General features: G+C 33.8%; 1 long non-coding RNA gene across 1 annotated transcript in view; it reads right to left on the reverse strand.

The window, feature by feature from the left end:
- LOC137638201 (uncharacterized) overlaps nt 1-22,033 on the reverse strand; it is a 68,101-nt gene that overhangs the window by 35,174 nt on the left and 10,894 nt on the right. Inside the window, exon 2 of the long non-coding RNA XR_011043870.1 lies at nt 8,341-8,401. This is a non-coding gene — a long non-coding RNA (uncharacterized lncRNA). The remainder of the gene's footprint in view (nt 1-8,340; nt 8,402-22,033) is intronic.

The raw sequence follows: 22,033 nt of genomic DNA on the forward strand, positions 1-22,033 counted from the left end.
TAATTTCATTTACTTATTTGTATATATATATATATATATATATATATATATATATATATATATATATATATATATATATATATAGATAGATACAGTAATATACATATAAACACATCACTATGCAGACTTTCAGACCACAATTCAAATTTCTTACGCATGGCTTCCACTTTATCGTCAACTTTAGAAATTGTTATGGATCTCCCTTTTGGGCTCAAATTTAGGTCATTCAAATATGTAAAGATGTCAGACATGTATGCCACAATAGCTAGCCACGTGAAGTTATTGAACCATTCTTTCTCATTAAATTATTTACAATGAAGAAAAAGTTTTATTTCATCACGTATCTCATATATGCTGGTAAGCACTTTACCTTGGGACAACCACCGTACTTGAGAATGCAAGACAAATGAGAATTTAAGGGCTGAGCTTTTATGAAGTTAACTACTTTCATTACTTTATCTAGAGTCGTCTTAAATTATTCTTTTTTTTTGGGGGGGGGGAGAGGGGAGGGGGCTACCAACGATTCTCCATGTATGCAGTAATGAGTCCACTTGATAAATGTATTATAGCTTGGATTTTTGCCTTCAGTCATGTTTACTTTCTCGACATTGTGGTAACCCCATCAATACTGACTCTTACTCACTTTGACCATCTAATTTCATTAGCTATTATAAAATCATTCAAGCTATTAAATAGACTCACCAGTTGTGTGTGTTAGACAAAGAATGGCAAAAGAGAAAATCTCCCATAACTGTACCATCAAATTCATATCATATGAATGCAAGTAAATCAGCACTGTTAGCAGCATCTGTACTTTCATCTAATAGTAAAGAATAATACAGACTTTTAATCACTCTCTACACCAATTAATTTTTAAGTCTGTCAGACATGTCTTCTATTTGCTACTTGACAGTGGTATTTGACAATGAAATGAGATCAAAACTCTTTGATACTTTGTCTCCATGGATTCTAGAGGCGATTGCTCTGGCAGCAGGCAGAATTAGTTCCTGTGCTATTGCGTGTGGTTTTCCGCTCTTTGCTATTAAAAGAAAAACATTATACGAAACACAGACAGCATTCTTATCATCTCCCCCGGTTGCTATTTTCTCAATAATATTTTGTCCTGAAAGCAGTTTATCCCGTCTTCTTTGAAAATATTCAACAGGTTTGTTAGTATGCTCCTTATGATAAGTTTTAAAATACCTACGAAGTTTGGCTGACCTCGTACTTTTATTGGACAATAATTTATAACAGATAATACATTGTGGTTTCTGTTTACCTTCACTGCCTCTATGTACATATCAATCAAAATTATATATATTCATTACATTATTTACGGTTTTTACGGTCAGAGTCTTTTCGCTCGACTTGGACGCAATTTTATCTTCTATGTCACTATTGTCTCGTTTTAACATGCTTCTGGTTTTTACCCACCGAGCCATCATACGATCATATATTTATAATAAATAATCACTGATGTAGTTAATACAACCAAGTATTAAGATAATTAAGGTTTGGGAATCAAACACAGACACACTGACTACGGACTGACCAAAACTGCAATAACGTTTGGATGCAACTGTCGGTTCAAAGCGTGAAAACGTTGAAGGATGAGCGAAGTTGCATCAATCAGCGTTCAGAACATCAGCTCTGACTGAGCTCGCACGCCATGGTCCGACTGTACGCGTTCAACACATGACATGACAGATTGTTAATCTCACACGAATAAATGCTTGGGTCCTGCCATAATGTGATTTCCTGACATCCAACATGTCACTTTCATGTACAGTGTTACATGCTTATAAGACTAAAGAGAGAAAGAAAAGAAAAATAAATTGATTGTATAATCAGGATATGTCTATATTGCCATAATTATGAGAGCATGGGTATGTTACGTTGCCTTTACATTACATTATTATTATTTTTCTTTTAGTATGCTTATTTAATTACCTATATATGAAAATTTCAATTGAGTTCACATATCCCCAGTACTACCTTTGCGAACCTTAGATTGGGAACCACTGCTCTAGGGTATTGTCTTGCTCGGGTATTGTCCCTGTTCCTTGCCTCTGCCATTCATGAACGAACTTTAGAACTTTAAACTTGCCTAGTCTTTATTTTTCCTCAACCTAAACCCTTCAATGGTGGAATATTACTATTATATTCTTTGACCTACTTATCCTCATCCCCGAATCTTCCAGTGCAGTTCTATTCCTTTTCCATCTTCTCTATAGATCCACTCGCTTCTCTACACACATCATAATGCCATCTGCGTATAAAGTACTCCATACATCTACTTTATACACACACACACACACACACACACACACACATATATATATATATATATATATATATATACATGCTATACATATATACAGAATTCATTTTTACATATATATACATATACATATCTATATACATACATACATAGTCATATACATACATATCAACATGTAAATACATACATATCTTAAGTGACAGTTAAATTAGAGACTTTTCTTTTGAGTTAAGAACTCAGCTTTACCGATCCCACCTTAGCCCAAATTTTTTTTACTTCATCTGCCACCGGGCAACAAGAGGTCTCAAGTAACTTATGTGGCCTTTACAGAACTGACCCTTGAACTTATTCACAATCAAATATGCTCAAACAGATTAATCTCTTATTTGAAATATGAAGCCCAAATGATATAGAACTGAAAATACAAAATTTATGCCAACATATCTATATGTATTATAAAAAGAACTGTGCACAGTTTGACTTTAGCGAAATTGTAGGCTGTTCAGTTTTAACGTAATTTTTTTTTTTACCTCGTCATATTTCTATTGTTTGAGTTTTAACGTAGATCTGATCGGAATCATTTTCCCTATTCTTAATTGCACTAGGAAGTTTTGATTTCAAATTAGTTCTCTCTCATGGATTGCTAACGCAAGAGCCCCTATTTGCATAATGTAGGGCAAATCTGGATGAATAAATGTTCTAGAATGATTGTTTTTCGGTTTTGCTAAATTTTGAGTTCAGATTAGTTTGAGTACAAGCGAAAGAAATAAGACAACACATAATAAGAGTACCCGAGTGTTGTGAAAGGTAATGCGTGCTAAGTGCATGTTTCATTTGTGAAACTTATGCCAGAAAGCGTGTTTGCAATCGCCGACACAAACTGTGTCTGCAGTTTTGCCCTCTTTGGAATTTGAACGATTGGGCATCTTTAGAGTTTGAAAACATAGCCCAGATGACGTTGTCATCATAACTTCCTTCTTGAAAGGGGAGCGGACTTACAGAGAGAGAGAGAGAGAGAGAGAGAGAGAGAGAGAGAGAGAGAGAGAGATTTTCTGTACTAGGGCGTTGAGATGCCCTTACTGTTTTTTATGTCCCTTGTTGTAGGTTGACGGGTACAGATTCAGACTAGGGAATTCTGGACTTAGCTATTGTAACTATGTGGGATTAGATTTGTTTGTTCACCGTCTGGTTGGATTGATGTTACGTTGTAAATGCTTTTTGATGTCCTACCCGACCCCAGTTGAGGGGGAAAGGAGGCCAGATTAGATATGTTCTGTTGTTTTGTTGCCTTCAAAGCAAGATGCTTTGAGGATGACCGCCACCTGAATTCGCGCAATGACTGTGAAGGTTTGGGAACACTCTAGCAGTGGGTGTGATTCCAGGGGCCCCAGGCATGTCTAACCTCATGAAGAGTACAGGTATTGCCCGAATGAGATGTTGTACTAGTACCATTTTGTTGTTTTAGCATGGATACCTGCAGAGGCCTGCAGAAGTGTTGCAAATGGAGGAACAGAGCTTTGCTTGATGATACATTTCATTAGCATAATACAGTTCGTTAACTGTTTGATGAAAATGCGCACCGATTTATGATACAGCTGTTTAAAGATATTAGATGCTATTTCATTATGTTTAATGATGTAGGTGATGTTTAATGATGATGTTCTTTTCTTGTGATTTCTTTGCATATTATGGCCATCCTTAACTATTATTATCACTATTCAGTAATGCCTGTAGTGGATCCGAGTATACCCAAGAGATACACAAGTATCTATGAAGAGTGGATGTTGAGGATCTGTGCAAATGTATTGATGATTTTCCTAGGAATTGTTTTTGAAGCGTTTTTATCATGTATTCTAGAGTGTTTTTCTAGCATTTTTTTTTTCTAGTTAGAAGCATAATGACTATGTAATGTATTTGTACTATAGCTTAGATCTTTTTCAGACCGAGAGTCCGATGAATGAGCCAGAGTGTAGGCTTGAAATATGAGGGCATTCAGTATCTTTGTACAAAGACTGCATTCACTTATGGACTGCACGATTTAGACAAGTTAAGTATTTAAAATATAAAGGTTACTTTCTGTTGTATAAATTGTAATTGATATTTTGCAGTCACTGTCCTCATTATTATAATATGTTTTCTTAATGAGATATCCAGTATTCATACATGTTCATATATAAATATATCCTGATTACAGACATGTGTAGTGTTGATTAATAATTAGCTCTTTTGTTAATGATTTTTAACATGTATTCCTGATGATGAGTATCTTTAATGAGTTTAATACGCGAGTTTAATATTTTTTATTGATAATTGTTGACCAGTTTCTGTTTACTGTGATGTGTGTTAATTTGTTACCCATGAATTTGTAATCTAAGTCTTGTTCACCCTTGTTGGAGGTGAACAAGGCTTCCCCAGGATCGTGGAAACTTTTAAGAAGAATAGTTTTCAGTTTTTTTTTTCTCCTAAAGTTAACAGCTTTATCTTTGTTTTAAAGTAGTTTTGAATTCTGCCAGACTCAGAAGCGTCTTGAGTCCGGTGGAGGGGGATTTGTCACAGTATAAGGGGTTTGAAATAAATAATTTATGGGAATTTTGACAAATGCCAAACTGCCATCAACTGGGTTAGGTAAATGAGTAAGTAGGGCGGCGGTTGCCGACCTATGACCTCATCTCCATGATCCCCGGGTAATGTGAGAAGCAGTTTGAGCTGAATCATGTCACGTAAACTATTTGTTGACCCAAACACACGTGTACTGAATTTGTTTCAAAGTCAACAGGTACACCCGGGAGCGGGGACGAAAAAGAGGGAGAACTGGCCTTATGCAGTTGCATCACCTGCCACCGCTACCCAGAGGCCAGACAAGCCCTCATAACCCCTAGCAATGTGCACGCCTATGAACCACTGGGAAGCCAAGGGTAGCGAGTCCAAGTCTAAGTTCAGGTCAAGCTTAAGTCGTGAGTGGGCAACCCTTAAGAGAGCCCACCAGCCATGGTTGGCGTCGTTATGCTACCAGACGCCCAATTACTGTCCTTTTGTATTATAACAATCATATTGATATGACCGTTTTCCTTCTAAGTCTGTTCTCCCCGCGTGTTCATAATTTACAAGTGATTCATTGTTAACTACCATTATGATCAGTTTACGACAAATTGTTCCAGTAATTTAGTCAGCGAGAGACTTGTATTTCCTTAGTTATTTAAATTAGAAAAATTTAGAGTTCTGTTGAAGATGTACTTAAATTATTTACTCACTTTGAAGAAGATTTCTGCGCAGGTTTCTGTGAAAATTAACTTAAGACAACAAATGCTATTACGATGTAAAGGTCGTTTAATTCCCCACCTCCCATCATGTATTGTTAATTGCCACTCATAGTGACACTGCACAACTAAGATATTTCCCTACAATTCTGAAAATAAAAAAAAAAAATCATTCTGTGCACATTCACTGTTCTTGTTGCAGGCGCTTGCGCAAGCAAGCATTCCATGCAGTGACCTTACCAGGGCACCACGCAATCTCCAGCAAATCTCCGGTTAACAGCCTGGAATGCTGTCGTATATATCGAAGACCCATTGCTGGAACTTTACTTCTCTTACATCCGCGGAGATTCGCTCTAGATCTAATCTTACCTTAAAGTTTTTGTCGATACTCAAATTTTACGATGAAAACAAAGCTGCATTCCTTAAAATAAGTTTAATAACTCAAGCTAGATTTCGAGTTATAATAATTGGAGGGTTGAGGATAGGAGAATGTATGACATTCTCATTTTCGTCAAAGATGGCAATTGCAGCGTAGCTTCATTTGGCAAGTATAATTGTTTAAAGAAAAGGCTTACAGTAAACTAAAATTACCTCAAATAAAAAAAAATTGCCTTAACATCGACTAAAAACTTAATACGTACCCCCTTACATCATAGATGATTACTTAATCATGAAAAAGAAAAAAAAACAAGAGGAAAAATGAGAATTCCAAAGTCTTATACCTACTTAATGCCACGGTAACAGAGTTACTCGAAGCTACAAAAAAGGCCATCCAACTAACTAACGAAAGATTCGTGAAACGTCTGATACGATTTGAATTTCCAAGACGCTTTCCCTTCTCGGATGAGATCAGGATAATCGAAGTTTCGAAGAAATTTTTGGCTGTCTTCTCTGGCGTCATAATTAGATTAAAACAACTGAGCGGCTGGCAGAGGCTTATTAAAAGTTTTACATCAATTTAGCAGTTCACATTTGGTTAGTAATGGTACGGTAGTATGCAAAGCTTTCAAAAACAGTATTGCTTCTCGCTGTGACAGAAAATCAGAATCTCCGTATGCAAAGTTTTAATCATAGGTTTAATCTCCTTCAGTGACATCACATAGAGACTGCAACGAGATGAAACCCAAGATATGAATTCAGCCACAAGACTAATTGAAATTCTTATCTCCCTGATTAACGTCCATGTCCAGAGAGGAGGTAACAGGCTTTGCTTTACTAAATTGTGAATAGTAGCTGATACCCAAATCAAGGGACCTTTAATAGTGATGTAAGTATGCCTTTTAGCGCAGTAATTAGTGTTTGAAAACAATAATAAAAAGTACAATTCTTTAATAACAAAAATATCAATAATAATAATAAAAAAAAATAATAATAATTATAATAATAATAAATGGTAATGCCGACGACACCAACAACAACAACTATAATAATACTCTTTCTTGGTGCAGTTGTAAGGGGGATAATTTCTGTCTCAGCTGAATTCCATTTACATTAGTTTTATCTACTTCTCGTAAAAGACCTATAAAACTTTGAACACAGCTGAAGCAGCAACCATCTCTGATAATAAGAATTCCGAAGGTAATAATCATAGATAAGATCAATAAGCAGCTATTGTAATAATAATAATAATAATAATAATAATAATAATAATAATAATAATAATAATAATAATAATAATAATAATAATAATAATAATAATAATAATAATAATAATAATAATAATAATTCTACCAATGTAATTGCAAACACAATACAAGATATCGAAGAAAAAAAAGCTGGTACTAAAAGTCAAATATGAAAGTTTATGAGGATATTTCAAAGAAAAAATATCAAAGAAAAATCATCACTACCTCGTCCTAGGGTGACCTTCCAACTCATATTCCCAGCCGAGAAGCGCACTACAAGATCCCATTCCCAACGTCAATCGCGAGATCATTTTCTCCTTCATATTAAGGAGAATTATTCTTGAGTGTGTCATTCCATCACCTAAAAACCCCTAACCTCCAGCGTTCCGGAAATTCCCCTCTCTTTTCCTCTTTTTCAGTCTTAATCGGAGTAATCACCATTTCTTGCTTGGAAGCAATATACTTCCTTGGGAATAGGTCCCAGCATGACGGGGTTCTTGAGGATTTAATGAGAGAGAGAGAGAGAGAGAGAGAGAGAGAGAGAGAGAGGGGGGGGGAGTTACAATATATCGTTACTAAAATTAGATATTTAACGTGTGAAGTCGTACCTGATGGGTGTATCCCTCGTCCACATGAAACTGAATGACACTAACAACGCCAGCAAATGTCACAAAAGATTGAGAACGATGATAACGAGGTATTGTGTGCTGGCTGAATTAATAAAGACACCATCATCACAGTATTGAAACAATGAATAAGCATAACCAAAACAACAAACCACATAAAAGGAAACATTATAGAGTTTTTACTCAAATGAATCTGACCAGTAAGTTATTCCCCGCAAATTATTGCTATACTCTTAAATAACTCTCTCTCTCTCTCTCTCTCTCTCTCTCTCTCTCTCTCTCTCTCTCTCTATATATATATATATATATATATGCATATATATATATATATATATATACAGAGAGAGAGAGAGAGAGAGAGAGAGAGAGAGAGAGAGATTATATAACTTAGGTTGCTTCATTTACAGAAGTAATAAGATTGTAAATTAATAATTATCTTGGTATAATATTATACAATAGTTTCCCATGTACCGTTTAATATTTCTGTATGCAAGGACTAATCTCTAATAATCCTCAATTATAAAATGATACCAAGAAACCCATCTCCTTACCTCATCGACCTTGTGGCTATTGCATTACAGCACCAGTATAAACAGGAACTTCATCTCAGGTCTGAAAGTAAAATAAACACTGTTAGTCATCTGGCATGAAAATATTGGTTGGACGAAAGTCTTTTTATGTCAGGCACTGACATATATATGAGAGAGAGAGAGAGAGAGAGAGAGAGAGAGAGAGAGAGAGAGAGAGAGAGAGAATTAAAAGTAAACTGAAGTTGGGAACTATATCGGAGTTATTAAATACAACATTGCGGCAAAATTTCTGTTGTATGATTTTTATCTGAAATCACTAATTCTTCTATTTAACCAGAATTGAGGCATACTTTTAATTCATTCTCAAATTCAAGTTTTGTTTTCTGTATAATGAATTAGGGAAAGGGATGATTTCCTACCAAGCAAATATATTACATCAATTCGAAACCAGAGAAGAAGAGACAAGAGCTTATCAAATTGAATTTCTACCAAACTTCTTATATAAATGCCATAGATACCTATATACTGCATAATCAGTGCTATGTTAATTTATCACCTAACACAAAAGTTACTAACTGCAAGCGCATTTCTTTGTGTTCATTCGACCAGATCTACTAACCACGTATTGCTAATAGATTTAAATAAAGGAAATAAAGCGTATATTAAAATGCAAGAAAGCGCTAGGTACTAAAAGTATTTTACTATTTGCTATATATATATATATATATATATATATATATTTATATACCGTATTTTCCGTGTGATAAGACGCACCTTTTTTCACGAAAATTGCCCCCCAAAATCACCCTGCGTCTTAACACTTGAGAAAAAGTTTTATAAGGGGGTTTGACACCCTTCAAACATCTAACTATCGACATACAAGTACTCAAACTGACGAAAGATAGAATATAAACCTACAATTATCATTCCTATGTAATAAATTCATTTATTTTTATATTGCACTTCCTTTAATGAAGTACAGTAGCACTCGCTAACCCCCTTCTACAAGCAAACATGCCAATTAATGATGTCGTAGCAGACGACGCTATGACATAGTTGTTTATGCAGTGTACAGTATATCTATTTTCTCATATTTTGTTGATATTTTGTAATAAAGCAATATATAGATAATGACTGTGTTGCCTGAGTTTCGAAATAATACAAACAGACATTTGCTGAATACGACCATGGAAAAAACTTGTTTGTTGGCTGCAGTATCACCAATTTGCAGAAAAGTAACTAGACCTTGAATCACAAACAGTAGCAAAATTATTCCACCTAACAGAATATCTAGATTTCTTTAATCAATAATTACATTTTGTGTGAAAATTTCCAGGCTATATGAGGAATTTTGGAAATAGTACTACAATATTACCTCTTTTAACAAAATTTTATGCACCTTTGGTAACGCTGCTTTCATGTAAACAACACTTGAAACACCAAACACTCTAACTTAACGTGTAGTTGTGGTGGAAACTACGACTGATTTAGTGGTTTCTTATATGAATATGCTATAAAATTGGGATAATTGGCATATAGGTAATTAATATTAACATAAACATTTCTTAATTCACCCAAAACAAGAAAAGTTATTGTGTAAGACAATAATCACGGTAGAGTCGTTGACTAGAGATTTGTGCTAAGAAATTTTGTAAATCCTCATTTTTTTTTTTCTAAAACTGCCTTGTATATTTAAGGGTGCGTCTTACCACTTGTAGCGTCTTATGACACGGGAAATACGGTAATCATATATATTTATATATGAGAATGAGGGAGTGAGTGACTTAGTTATATAGTACTTAGTACTATACCAATCACACTTCTTTTAATATTTTGCTCTTTTCTGTAAGTAAGAATTGGTGTAGAAAATTAATGGAGAAGAAACTAGAGTAAATAGTAACAATGCACATATAAGATATTTATTCCTTTTTTGATAAGAAGGGTATTGCGGTTCATTGATTAATGTGTTTTCTTTCCCCCAAACCTTTTTTTTTCCTAACACTCGAATCGGCTACGGAGAAGGATGGACATCCATTTATTTTCTGAACAAACATTAGTCTTCCATAATGAACTCGGCGAGGTAAGCGTCAGTATTGTGGGAATGGGATTTTCTTTTACTTTAAGGATTCGTTGTTCTTTCTTTCTCTTTATAGATTGGGGAATTAATGCATTAGTCGCCTTCATAAAAGTAATCTCTAAAAAGTTTCACATTCTTTTTTTTCATTGTTGCCGTATTCGCTCTCCACCTTACCTCCCGTGAATGATGAGGAAATGCTTTGTTTTTACGAAATCTTCCAATGCCTTTTCCGTCCTCATGGCTCTATTATCTGGAGCCGTCTTTATTTGAATTCTCTCGCTTTGTGTGACTTAATAAACATGAGAGTTGATCAGGTTACTAGTATTTTGGAAAAGCAAAATCTTTGTATAGTGCAAATGACATTGGGAATTTAAAGGATTAGAATTAGATCTTGATAATTCTGTTGATAGAGATTTATCTGTTGAATTGAGCTTCCAAAATGGCCCTTCATGAAGATATATTTGCTTGAATTTTCATTGAGAAATGTAGTTTGACGTTTTCGTGTTCGCCATACACAATAGTTTTGATGACTTACACAATATTCATAGAAATGGATGCGTTTTAGGAAGTTGACGGGGTCGTGTTATCGTAATTATCTATTACGGAAGTCCCTAAACTATTCGCTGTCGGGCGTTAGTGGTATCGACTTTTTTACTTTTTATTTGAATTATTCTGGAAAAAATTAAGTGATGAAACCTGGACAGTCATGAAGATCTCATATTGTAGTTTGATATCTATAGGAATATAAATGCTGCTGAAGGAACTTTTCGATTTTCCGAATACGCCCATTTATCTTTTAGCCAAGAAGCAACTCGGTTAATGGAAAATTTACCGTTAGGAGATTTATTAGTTTATAATCTTGATAATTTCATGAATTAAGCCTCAAAGTGCTTTAAATCAGTCATACGTAAGATGAAAAAACTTTTCTGTCTTGTAGAATGATATATACTGTTATTGTATTAATGTGCTAGTATATATTTTTTTGGATAATCATCTTTATCACTATTTAACGTGTTAGCGACGTAGACTACCCTTAACCATTTTGCTGTAATTTGGAAAAATTGCTCACAGTGGTAGTTGAATGCTCATATATGCCCTATGTTTAAAGGTTTAAAGCCGCTCATGAATGGCAGAGGCAAGGGACAGTGACATTGCCCTATCAAGTAGGACAATGCCCTAGAGACTGACCATATTACATATGATCAGCGCCCAAGCCCCCTCACCACCCAAGCTAGGATCAAGCTAGGCCAGGTAATGGCTGCTGATGGCTCAGCAGATAGGCCTATATGCTCCCCCAAACCTACCATCTTTAGCTCACAAGGACAGTGAGGTTGCAGCGGCCAAATGAACAAACGAGTTTGAGCGGCACTCGAACCCCAGTCTGGCAATCACCAGGCTAGGACGCTACCACCAGGCCACAACAATATGAATATTATAAAGGATCCCCTTTGTATGCGATTATTTCTATACTGCTTTTCTAATTTTTTATAATTAATAATGAATATGAATTAAACACGCGTGTGTGTTTTTTGTATAATTTGATATGGCAGTGGAAATATGAATGAGGAATTCATGATTATGATTTCACTTCTTTCCCAATTTTGTAAATCAATTTCTCATGGCACCAGATACCAGAACTCTCATTCGGGTTTTGTTCTTAAGAATTACATCTGATTTTGGTGTTACCTGTGCAATAAGATCAAATTACATTAGTTGAGTGTCAAATAATCCTTTGCTCTGCACTTTGAAGTTCGCAAATTTTTATTTATTGAATTTCTGACTAATTTTGACGTGTTTTAAGTTTTTGCGAAAATATTTCCCGGAATATTAATTTGCACATTCCTTTTCATTATAAGGTCTTATGTCATATGAACATGCAATTGGTTTTTAGTATTTTGTAAGTTTCTGTGTAAAATCTGATCTATATTGAATAATTCTTGTAAGCTATTAGTAGTATTTTTCTTTTAAGAAATTGCTCCTCTGGAATTAGATCTTTTATCAGTGAACACTTATGAATTTCTATATCTGTACTCGTTCTAATGTGATTTAAAATATCATGAACATAAGATGTGCTCATTATTACCGAAATATTTAGTACCCTGTAATAAATTACAAAATAAGCAATACCTTCTATAGACGTAAATAGATAATAAGAAATATGTTTGGTAACTTACTGGTTGAATTACTGTATATTAACGAAGTGTGTTTTTTAATTTTATTTATTCATTATCGGTGTTGTCAACCAAAGAAAGAAGTAGGTGTAAAAATAATATTCGTTTTTATGCCTTTTTTTTATTAATATTATTATTACTTGCTAAGCCACAACCCTGGTTGGAAAAGCACGATGCTATAAGCCAAGGGGCTTCAACAGGGAAAGTAGCTCAGTGAGGAAAGGAAACAAGGAAAAATAAAAAAAATATCCCTTTGTAAACAGTAAAAACTTTAACAAAACAAGAGGAAGAGAAATAAGATATAAGATAAAAGTGTGCCTGAGTGTACCCTCAAGCAAGAGAACTCTAACCCAAGACGGTGGAAGACCATGGTATAGAGGCTATGGCACTACCCAAGATTAGAGAACAATGGTTTGATTTTGGAGTGTCCTTCTCCTAGAAGAGCTGCTTACCATAGCTAAAGAGTCCCTTCTAGCCTAACAAAGAGGAAAGAGGCTACTGAACAATTACAGTGCAGTAAGAAGAATTTTTTGGTAACCTTAGTGTTGTCAGGCGTATGATGACAGAGAATATGTAAAGAATAGGCCAGACTATTCGGTGTGTGAGTGTGTAGGCAAAGGGAAAAGGAACCGTAACCAGAGAGAAGGATCCAATGTAGTATTGTCTGGCAAGTCAAAAGACCCTATAACTCTTTAGTGGTAGTATCTCAACGGGTGGCTGGTGCCCTGGCCCTTTAATTAATTTTAATCATTCCTTGAAAATGAATCGTTTAGATAACTATCTAAGTATGAACCCATAATTTTATAGTTTTATGGAATTCTCTTCTAAGTCGTCAGCTGAGTTCACTACACATGGAGCTCACGAAAATTGGTTACAACTTTTCAAGTTACCGACGTATATATCAGTTGTATCGTATTATAATTTTAGTCCATGCGTTAATGTCAAATTGTTTAAGAATAACTGCAGGAAACCGATTAACCAAATATACGGGTAGTTCATCAACATCTCTTCAGACAAACTTACAGTATAATAAATTCTTTAGCTGTATCATTTGACTACGTTTTGAGATCATCTTAGTCACTATTGATACTACATTATTGATAGGTATTTATACTAATTAATTTACACTGGCAGCCTATTAAAGCGAGAATTAAGTTTTAAAATATGTAAACTAACCCAAGAAGTTATCAGAACTGGACGTCCAAAATATCTAAGAAAATTGCTATATATTGTGCAGCCAACAAATCGTGCTGACACGAGAATAGTTACAGATGGTTTCAAATTATTCGAACTTAGATATATCTTCTGGAGGTTCTAGATACTTTAAATATATGGCCCCTAGTCCATACTATAAGCTCCCACTAGACATTCGAAAGGCTGATGATATTAAGGTTTTCAAAAGGAAACTGAAGAAATTGAAATTTTAGGTAATAGATTTCAGAGTTGTTGTTGACGGGCACCATAGTGAGTATAGGAATGTGATATCTGGTGTTCCACAGGGTAGTTTTCTTGGCCCATTACTTTTCATACGATATACACATGATATGTGGTTTGGGTTAGAAAACAAGCTTGTTGCATATGTAGATGATGCTACTGTCTTTGCATTAATTCCATCTCCTGAATGTAGATTGGGGGTTGCTGAATCCCTTAATAGAGATCTACCTAAAATTAGTTCATGGTACAAATTATGGGGTATGAAGTTGAATCCTAACAAAATTCAAAGTATGATTGTAAGTAGGTCAAGGACAGTGGCTCCTCAACATCCGGATCTCAGTATTGACAATGTTTCTTTAAATTTGTATGACTTTTGAAATTTTAGGTGTAATTCTCGACTGAAATTTTATTTTTGACAAACACATTAGGTCTGTGTCTTCTTCAATTGCACAAAAAAAAATGGCCAAGTGAGAAAGTTTTAAGATTTTCGGTGATCAATCTATTCTGAAGAAGTGTTTTAATTCTTTCATTCTAACATGTTTCGAGTATTGTTCTCCTGTCTGGTGTTCAGCTGCTGATTCTCATCTTAATTTGTTGGACAGGAACTTACGGTCTATTATATTTCTTATTCCTAATCTAGATATTAATCTCGGGCACCGTCGTTCAATTAGTTCTTTATGCATATTGCATAAGATTTTTCATAATTCTGACCATCCTTTACAATCAGATCTTCCTGGGCAGTTCCTTCCTGCTCGTAATACTAGGTATATATGCATTTACTTCTAATAGTCAGGACTTCTCCATGATGAGACTCAATACTTCACTGTAATCTAGAAGTTTTATTCCCGCTGTGATCAAGTTGTGGAATGATCTTCCTAATCGGGTAGTTGAATCAGTAGAACTTAAGTTCCAGTAAATGTTTTTATGTTTAACAGGCTGAAATAAGTCCTGTTATAGTCTACATATGAATTATCTTTTTTTAATGTTATAATATTTTATTTTGAATTTTAATTACTTCTTATATCGTTTATTTATTTCTTTGTTTCCTTTTCTCACTGGGATAATATTCCCGGTTGGAGCCTTTAACTTTTTAGACCATTATCACTAAAATGTCCTTATATCAACCCAACTCAGCACCTTCTTTAAAATTATTCCACCCATCTCTCGGACACCGACTCTTCAAAAAACAACCCATTCCAATTAAGCCATTCATTTATAATTACTCATTTACCGCCTGAACCGCTGTGTTTTAAATCCTGACCTCCCCGTGCCCTAATCTCACATCATAATATATTAATCAACACATGTTGGGTCTTCTATGATCGCGTCATCCCATTCAGTTCCCCTACACTAATCCCAAAATTCCCTTGTCTCCTTGTGTCATTGTCAACCTATTTATTCCCATTCCCCTTCTCTTAACTCCTACATGGAAGCACCTCCATCCAAACCTCTGCTACTTCCCAACCACTCGAAGTCCCACCATTTATCCTCATATGTGAACTGACGTCAATTACTGAGTGGGTAACATTTCGTAACTTTTTATTCTTTGTCTGGTCGTAAGAAACAGCTTTTGTTATTATACTCGGCAAAATATGAGTAAAGAAGAATGTATGACATTTTCCCTTGTGTACGTTCTGTTCGTTTTTTCTGGCAACCCCGAAGAGCAAAGTTAAGTAAACGTCCTTAGAGACAAATAGCTGAATGTCCGAAGAATGGTAGCTTGAGATGTTTTCATCGAGTGCATGGTTTATTGACGAAGTACTTTAATCTTCGTAACGAATCACACTCACACACACACACACACACACACACACACACACATATATATATATATATATATATATATATATATATATATATATATATATATATATATGTGTGTGTGTGTGTGTACATTTGCATATATACGCATACATATGTTTCACAATTCATTCCGTAATAACAATTTAAAGCTATAAGTGTCCAAAGTAAATATTCTCTTTTATGATCCTCTTGAGTATGACAATAAAAATTTCTTGTAGGTGCCTCTCTGCACAGAACATACACAATATTTTGTCGATAATCAACAGATTGAGAATTATTTTATTTGTAAACGAGAATGTAAAATGAAACTAATGTACGGTAAATCCCGATTAAATACAATTAACCATTTTTTCAAAGCTGGGGTAATGTAATCACTCCTTAAGTGAATGACACTTGATTTTTTCTTCTCCTTGAAGAAAAAAAAATATATATATATTTATATATATATATATATATATATATATATATATATATATATATATATATATAAATATATATATATATATATATATATATATATATATATATATATATATATATATATATATATATATATTAATGGCATTTTCGCTTCTAGAAAGCTTGAGGTTTAGCAGAAAGGCGAAAGAAAGCAGATACTTCAGCATTTGGACAGTTTATTGGCTAAGCTTTCGGGAACAACATTTCCCATCATCGGAGCTAAAAAAGGAATGTAAAACACATATCAATAGACATTACGTTAGTCAATGAAATTCTGTTAAAAAAGTCAAGAATTATAACAAATAAATCGAAATACTTAAAAAATGAAGTTGAGGAAATATACTAAAAAATAATAAATTAAACCATATAAATCAAATTAAAAATTGAAACATTAAAACATTAAATGAATGCTATAGGAAAAGAGCAATATCAAAATCAGAACAAATACACAGAAAACTTTAAAGAAGAATTCACAAAACATCATAAATATGGAAATCAAAACAATAATACACAGAAATAACCTGGAATAAAAGAAAAAGAAAAAAAAAACAGACAAAATAAAATAAACTCTGGATAAGAAAGAAACACACCTAGTATGGAAAAATATCCAAGACTGAGACATGGAAGGACGGGGAGGTTTAGACGTTAGAGCGTGTAAGTGATGGTTTGAAGATTAAGTGGTTAAGTTGTTAGGCAATATGTAAAGGAACAGAGGTTGTTGAGTGATTGAGAGTAGGGGATAGCTGTTTAATGAAAAGTGATTCTAGGGTAGGTAGAGAATAGCTATTGGGTGATTGGGCTAGTATTTTGAAATTAGAATAGTTAATTAATTGCTTGCATTGTTGAGCGTGATTGCGTATGGAAGAAAATTCTTTTTTATTTAAAATACAAATGCAAGCAATTAATTAACTATTCTAATTTCAAAATACTAGCCCAATCACCCAATAGCTATTCTCTACCTACCCTAGAATCACTTTTCATTAAACAGCTATCCCCTACTCTCAATCACTCAACAACCTCTGTTCCTTTACATATTGCCTAACAACTTAACCACTTAATCTTCAAACCATCACTTACACGCTCTAACGTCTAAACCTCCCCGTCCTTCCATGTCTCAGTCTTGGATATTTTTCCATACTAGGTGTGTTTCTTTCTTATCCAGAGTTTATTTTATTTTGTCTGTTTTTTTTTTCTTTTTCTTTTATTCCAGGTTATTTCTGTGTATTATTGTTTTGATTTCCATATTTATGATGTTTTGTGAATTCTTCTTTAAAGTTTTCTGTGTATTTGTTCTGATTTTGATATTGCTCTTTTCCTATAGCATTCATTTAATGTTTTAATGTTTCAATTTTTAATTTGATTTATATGGTTTAACCCTGGATACGTACGGTCCTCGGACACCCCTTTAAGGGTATACTCGGACGCGAACGACCCCGACGCCAAAAAAAATTCTTGAAAAATCAGTTTTTGCAGTAACCTCCTTTTTTCTTTTGCCAAAAAAAACTTCAATGAATGCTTAAAACAACTGTAAAGATAAATACTACTCATCTGCAGAAAAACTATTTATTATAAATATTTTAAAAAATTAAGTAGAAAAAAAAAGACCTGACGTAAAAATTCATAAAAAAAAAGTTTATACATATATACACAAATCCTTTTAGGAATTGATTCTTGAATGTTTAGGACACATCTTGATGTATTTTGGATGAAGTCAGACCCATGGAGGTGAAGATCTGAAATGAGAAAAAAAGGGTAACTTTTTTTGGCCCAAAAAATTTGTCCAAATTTCATGAATTTTTTTGGGTACCCAAATGAAATAGGAAGTGGCTAATTTTTTTAGGGAATAAACATATGTTATCCTAAAATAGAAATATGTAAAAAAATCTTCATTATTTTGTAAATTACATTTATATCAGGGGCCATATCTAAAGGTAATTTTTTGAGTACTTAGGAAATTCGTAAAAAAATACATATATTTAATATATAATATGATATTTATGCAGGTAAAAATATACCAAAATATCACAAATTCTATAGGGAACAAGAATATATATAGATAGGGCAGCTTACGCTTCGGATATGTCCACAAAATGGCCGCCAACCACACTGACTCAGACTCCCTAATCTGCCACTTGAAATGTAGGAAGGGTATGTCAATTTCAAGGTGTTATTTACTAATCTAATTATTATTGGATATGCATAAAAATTGTATGGTGGGTTGCTGGATAATTGTCGATTATTTTACGACTATAAAATTAAAATTCTGACCCAAAAAAATTTTTTTGAAGGGAAATAAAATCGAAAAAAAAAATGTAAAACAATATTTTAGCTGAAAAAATTTGATGATATTCAATCAAAAAAAAAGTAAACAAAATTTTCCGACAAATAAACATCTAGAGGAATCATTACTCTGTGATAGTTCCTTAGTACGTAGTAATTTTGAAAGAATTGGGAAAAAACGAAAAAATGGCAATCACCGGAAAATCGAACACATACCTATATATACGCCATATCTGGCTAAAAAAAAGATAGGCATGGGTAGTCAGATCATCTAGAAACACTTTCCAACACTATAAAAATATAAGTTTTGCGACACTACTTGCCAATTCCTTACGGTAACATGACTAAGCAAAAAAATGCAAAACAAATAAAAAGGGGCACTCGCGGAAAAATGGCTAACATTCTAATATACGGCATTTCAGAAAAAAAAAATTCAGCCACGTGCTAGGCAAACCATCAAGGCACATTTTCCGACAAATAAACATCTAAATGAATAATTACTCTGTGATAGTTCCTTAGTACGTAGTAATTTTGAAAGAAATGGGAAAAAACGAAAAAATGGCAATCACAGGAAAATCGAACACATACCTATATATACGCCATATCTGGCTAAAAAAAGAAGATAGGCATGGGTAGCCAGATCATCTAGAAACACTTTCCAACACTATAAAATTATAAGTTTTGCGACACTACTTGCCAATTCCTTACGGTAACATGACTAAGCAAAAAAATGCAAAACAAATAAAAAGGGGCACTCGTGGAAAAATGGCCATTCTAATATACGGCATTTCAGAAAAAAAAAATTTCAGCCACGTGCTAGGCAAACCATCAAGGCATATTTTCCGACAAATAAACATATAAATGAAATATTACTCTGTGATAGTTCCTTAGTACGTAGTAATTTTGAAAGAAATGGGAAAAAACGAAAAAATGGCAATCACAGGAAAATCGAACACATACTTATATATACGCCATATCTGGCTAAAAAAAAAATAGGCATGGGTAGCCAGATCATCTAGAAACACTTTCCAACACTATAAAAATATAAGTTTTGCGACACTACTTGCCAATTCCTTACGGTAACATGACTAAGCAAAAAAATGCAAAACAAATAAAAAGGGGCACTCGCGGAAAAATGCCCAACATTCTAATATACGGCATCTCAGATAAAAAAAAAGACATGCACGTGTTAGCCCAACCATCAAGGCACACTTTCTAACACATAAACATGAAAAAAAAATCAATAATATACGGCAATTCCTTACTACGTAGTAAATTTTTACAAATATTGAAAAAAAACAGAAATTGGCAACCGCAGTTAAATACCCAATATACCAATAACTACGTCGTATCTGACAAAAACAAAATCACGCATGGGTAGCCAGATCATCTAGACACACTTTCCAACATTAAAAAAGCAAAAGTTTTACGACACTATTTCGCAATATCTTACGGAAAAATGACTTGGCAAAAAAATGAAAAAAAATGAAAAAGGGACACTCGGGGTAAAATGCCCGACATTCTAATATACGACATCTCAGATAAAAAAAAAGACATGCACGTGTTAGCCCAACCATCAAGGCACACTTTCTAACACATAAACATGAAAAAAAAAATGAATAATATACGGCAATTCCTTACTACGTAGTAATTTTTACAAATATTGAAAAAAAAAGAAATTGGTAACCGCAGTTAAATACCCAATATACCAATAACTACGTCGTATCTGACAAAAACAAAGTCATGCATGGGTAGCCAGATCATCTAGACACACTTTCAAACACTAAACAAGCAAAAGTTTTACGACACTATTTGGCAATATCTTACGGAAAAATGACTTGGCAAAAAAATGAAAAAAAATGAAAAAGGGGCACTCGCGGTAAAATGGTCCTCGTGGTGATGAACGACCTTTTAACTAAAAAAAAAAACATGCACATGGTAGCCAAACAATCCACCAAGACTTTCCACAACTGATAACCTATACAAGTTGCACCATTCTACGACAATTTCATAATACGTAATAACTTTGATAATTATGCAAACTACCTTAGAAGGGTAAACTCGGACGCGAACGACCCCGACGCGTCTCAGAAATCGGGGAAGGAGTACAGCTACAGCAATGCACATCTGGACACTACTAGAGCGTGTAGGGGAGACACCTCCTGCAGGTCGATCACCCACAAATTCAGTCACGGGGGTGAGTCACGTGAGAAAAACCTGTTTTTTTTTGACGCTCGGGGTCGTGAACGACCCACCGTACCTATCCAGGGTTAATTTATTATTTTTTAGTATATTTCCTCAACTTCATTTTTTAAGTATTTCGATTTATTTGTTATAATTCTTGACTTTTTTAACAGAATTTCATTGACTAACGTAATGTCTATTGATATGTGTTTTACATTCCTTTTTTAGCTCCGATGATGGGAAATGTTGTTCCCGAAAGCTTAGCCAATAAACTGTCCAAATGCTGAAGTATCTGCTTTCTTTCGCCTTTCTGCTATATATATATATATATATATATATATATATATATATATATATATATATATATATATATATATATATATATATATATATGTATATATATATATATATTTATATATATGTGTGTATATATATATATATATATATATATATATATATATATATATATAGCCTATATATATATATATATATATATATATATATATATATATATATATATATATATATATATATATATATATATATGTAGGATATGCCACAGCGTTTTACGTTTTTAGTTAAGTTGACGCTACACGTTTTCTTTGTTGATGATAAGGATGAGGAGATAAGCGAGCGTCGGGATTGCCTGATGTTTGTTTTGTATTTAATTATATACTTATGTGCACTATTTTGAATTGAATATTTCTATTGAATGGAAAACTGTATACATATTTTGTTTACTTTTTTATATGAAAAAGAAGTATTGAGTTGGTACTGAAAAATATTGTACTGTTATTGTTGGCATCTGCCCAAAAGGCCGCGATTTATGCCCGCCTTGGCGCCTTTGTTCAGTTCAGCGTGGGCAGGCTCTGGAAAGCACATGGAATTTCTGCATGCTGTGGTTCTGTAGTATTTGTGGTGTGCTGAGCTGCCCCGTGTACTCATCATAGTATTAAGTGACCAGTGTTGCTGTTAGCTAGGAGGCTGAATGCATCTGGTGGTACAGCAACTTGTACTAGTGGTTATCTGAGAATTTTAGCATTAGAATCGGCGTCTGGAAAATGTAAGTTTATTTTCTATGTTAAGTGAACCTTACCTGTGGAATTACTGTATTGTATTTTACATCATTTACATTATTTTGTATTTACATGATATTTACAGTATATATATTGTTTTACATGAATATTTACATTATTTTTTGTATATTTATTGCTGCTTTTGTTTGCAGCGTCAAACCTCGCTGCTTTTGATGGAATATATGAACACCACAGAGGAAGAGTGTTTGACTTCACCCTTAGTAAACGCC

Source organism: Palaemon carinicauda, chromosome 3 (assembly GCF_036898095.1).
Source record: "Palaemon carinicauda isolate YSFRI2023 chromosome 3, ASM3689809v2, whole genome shotgun sequence".
Taxonomy (NCBI): domain Eukaryota; kingdom Metazoa; phylum Arthropoda; class Malacostraca; order Decapoda; family Palaemonidae; genus Palaemon; species Palaemon carinicauda.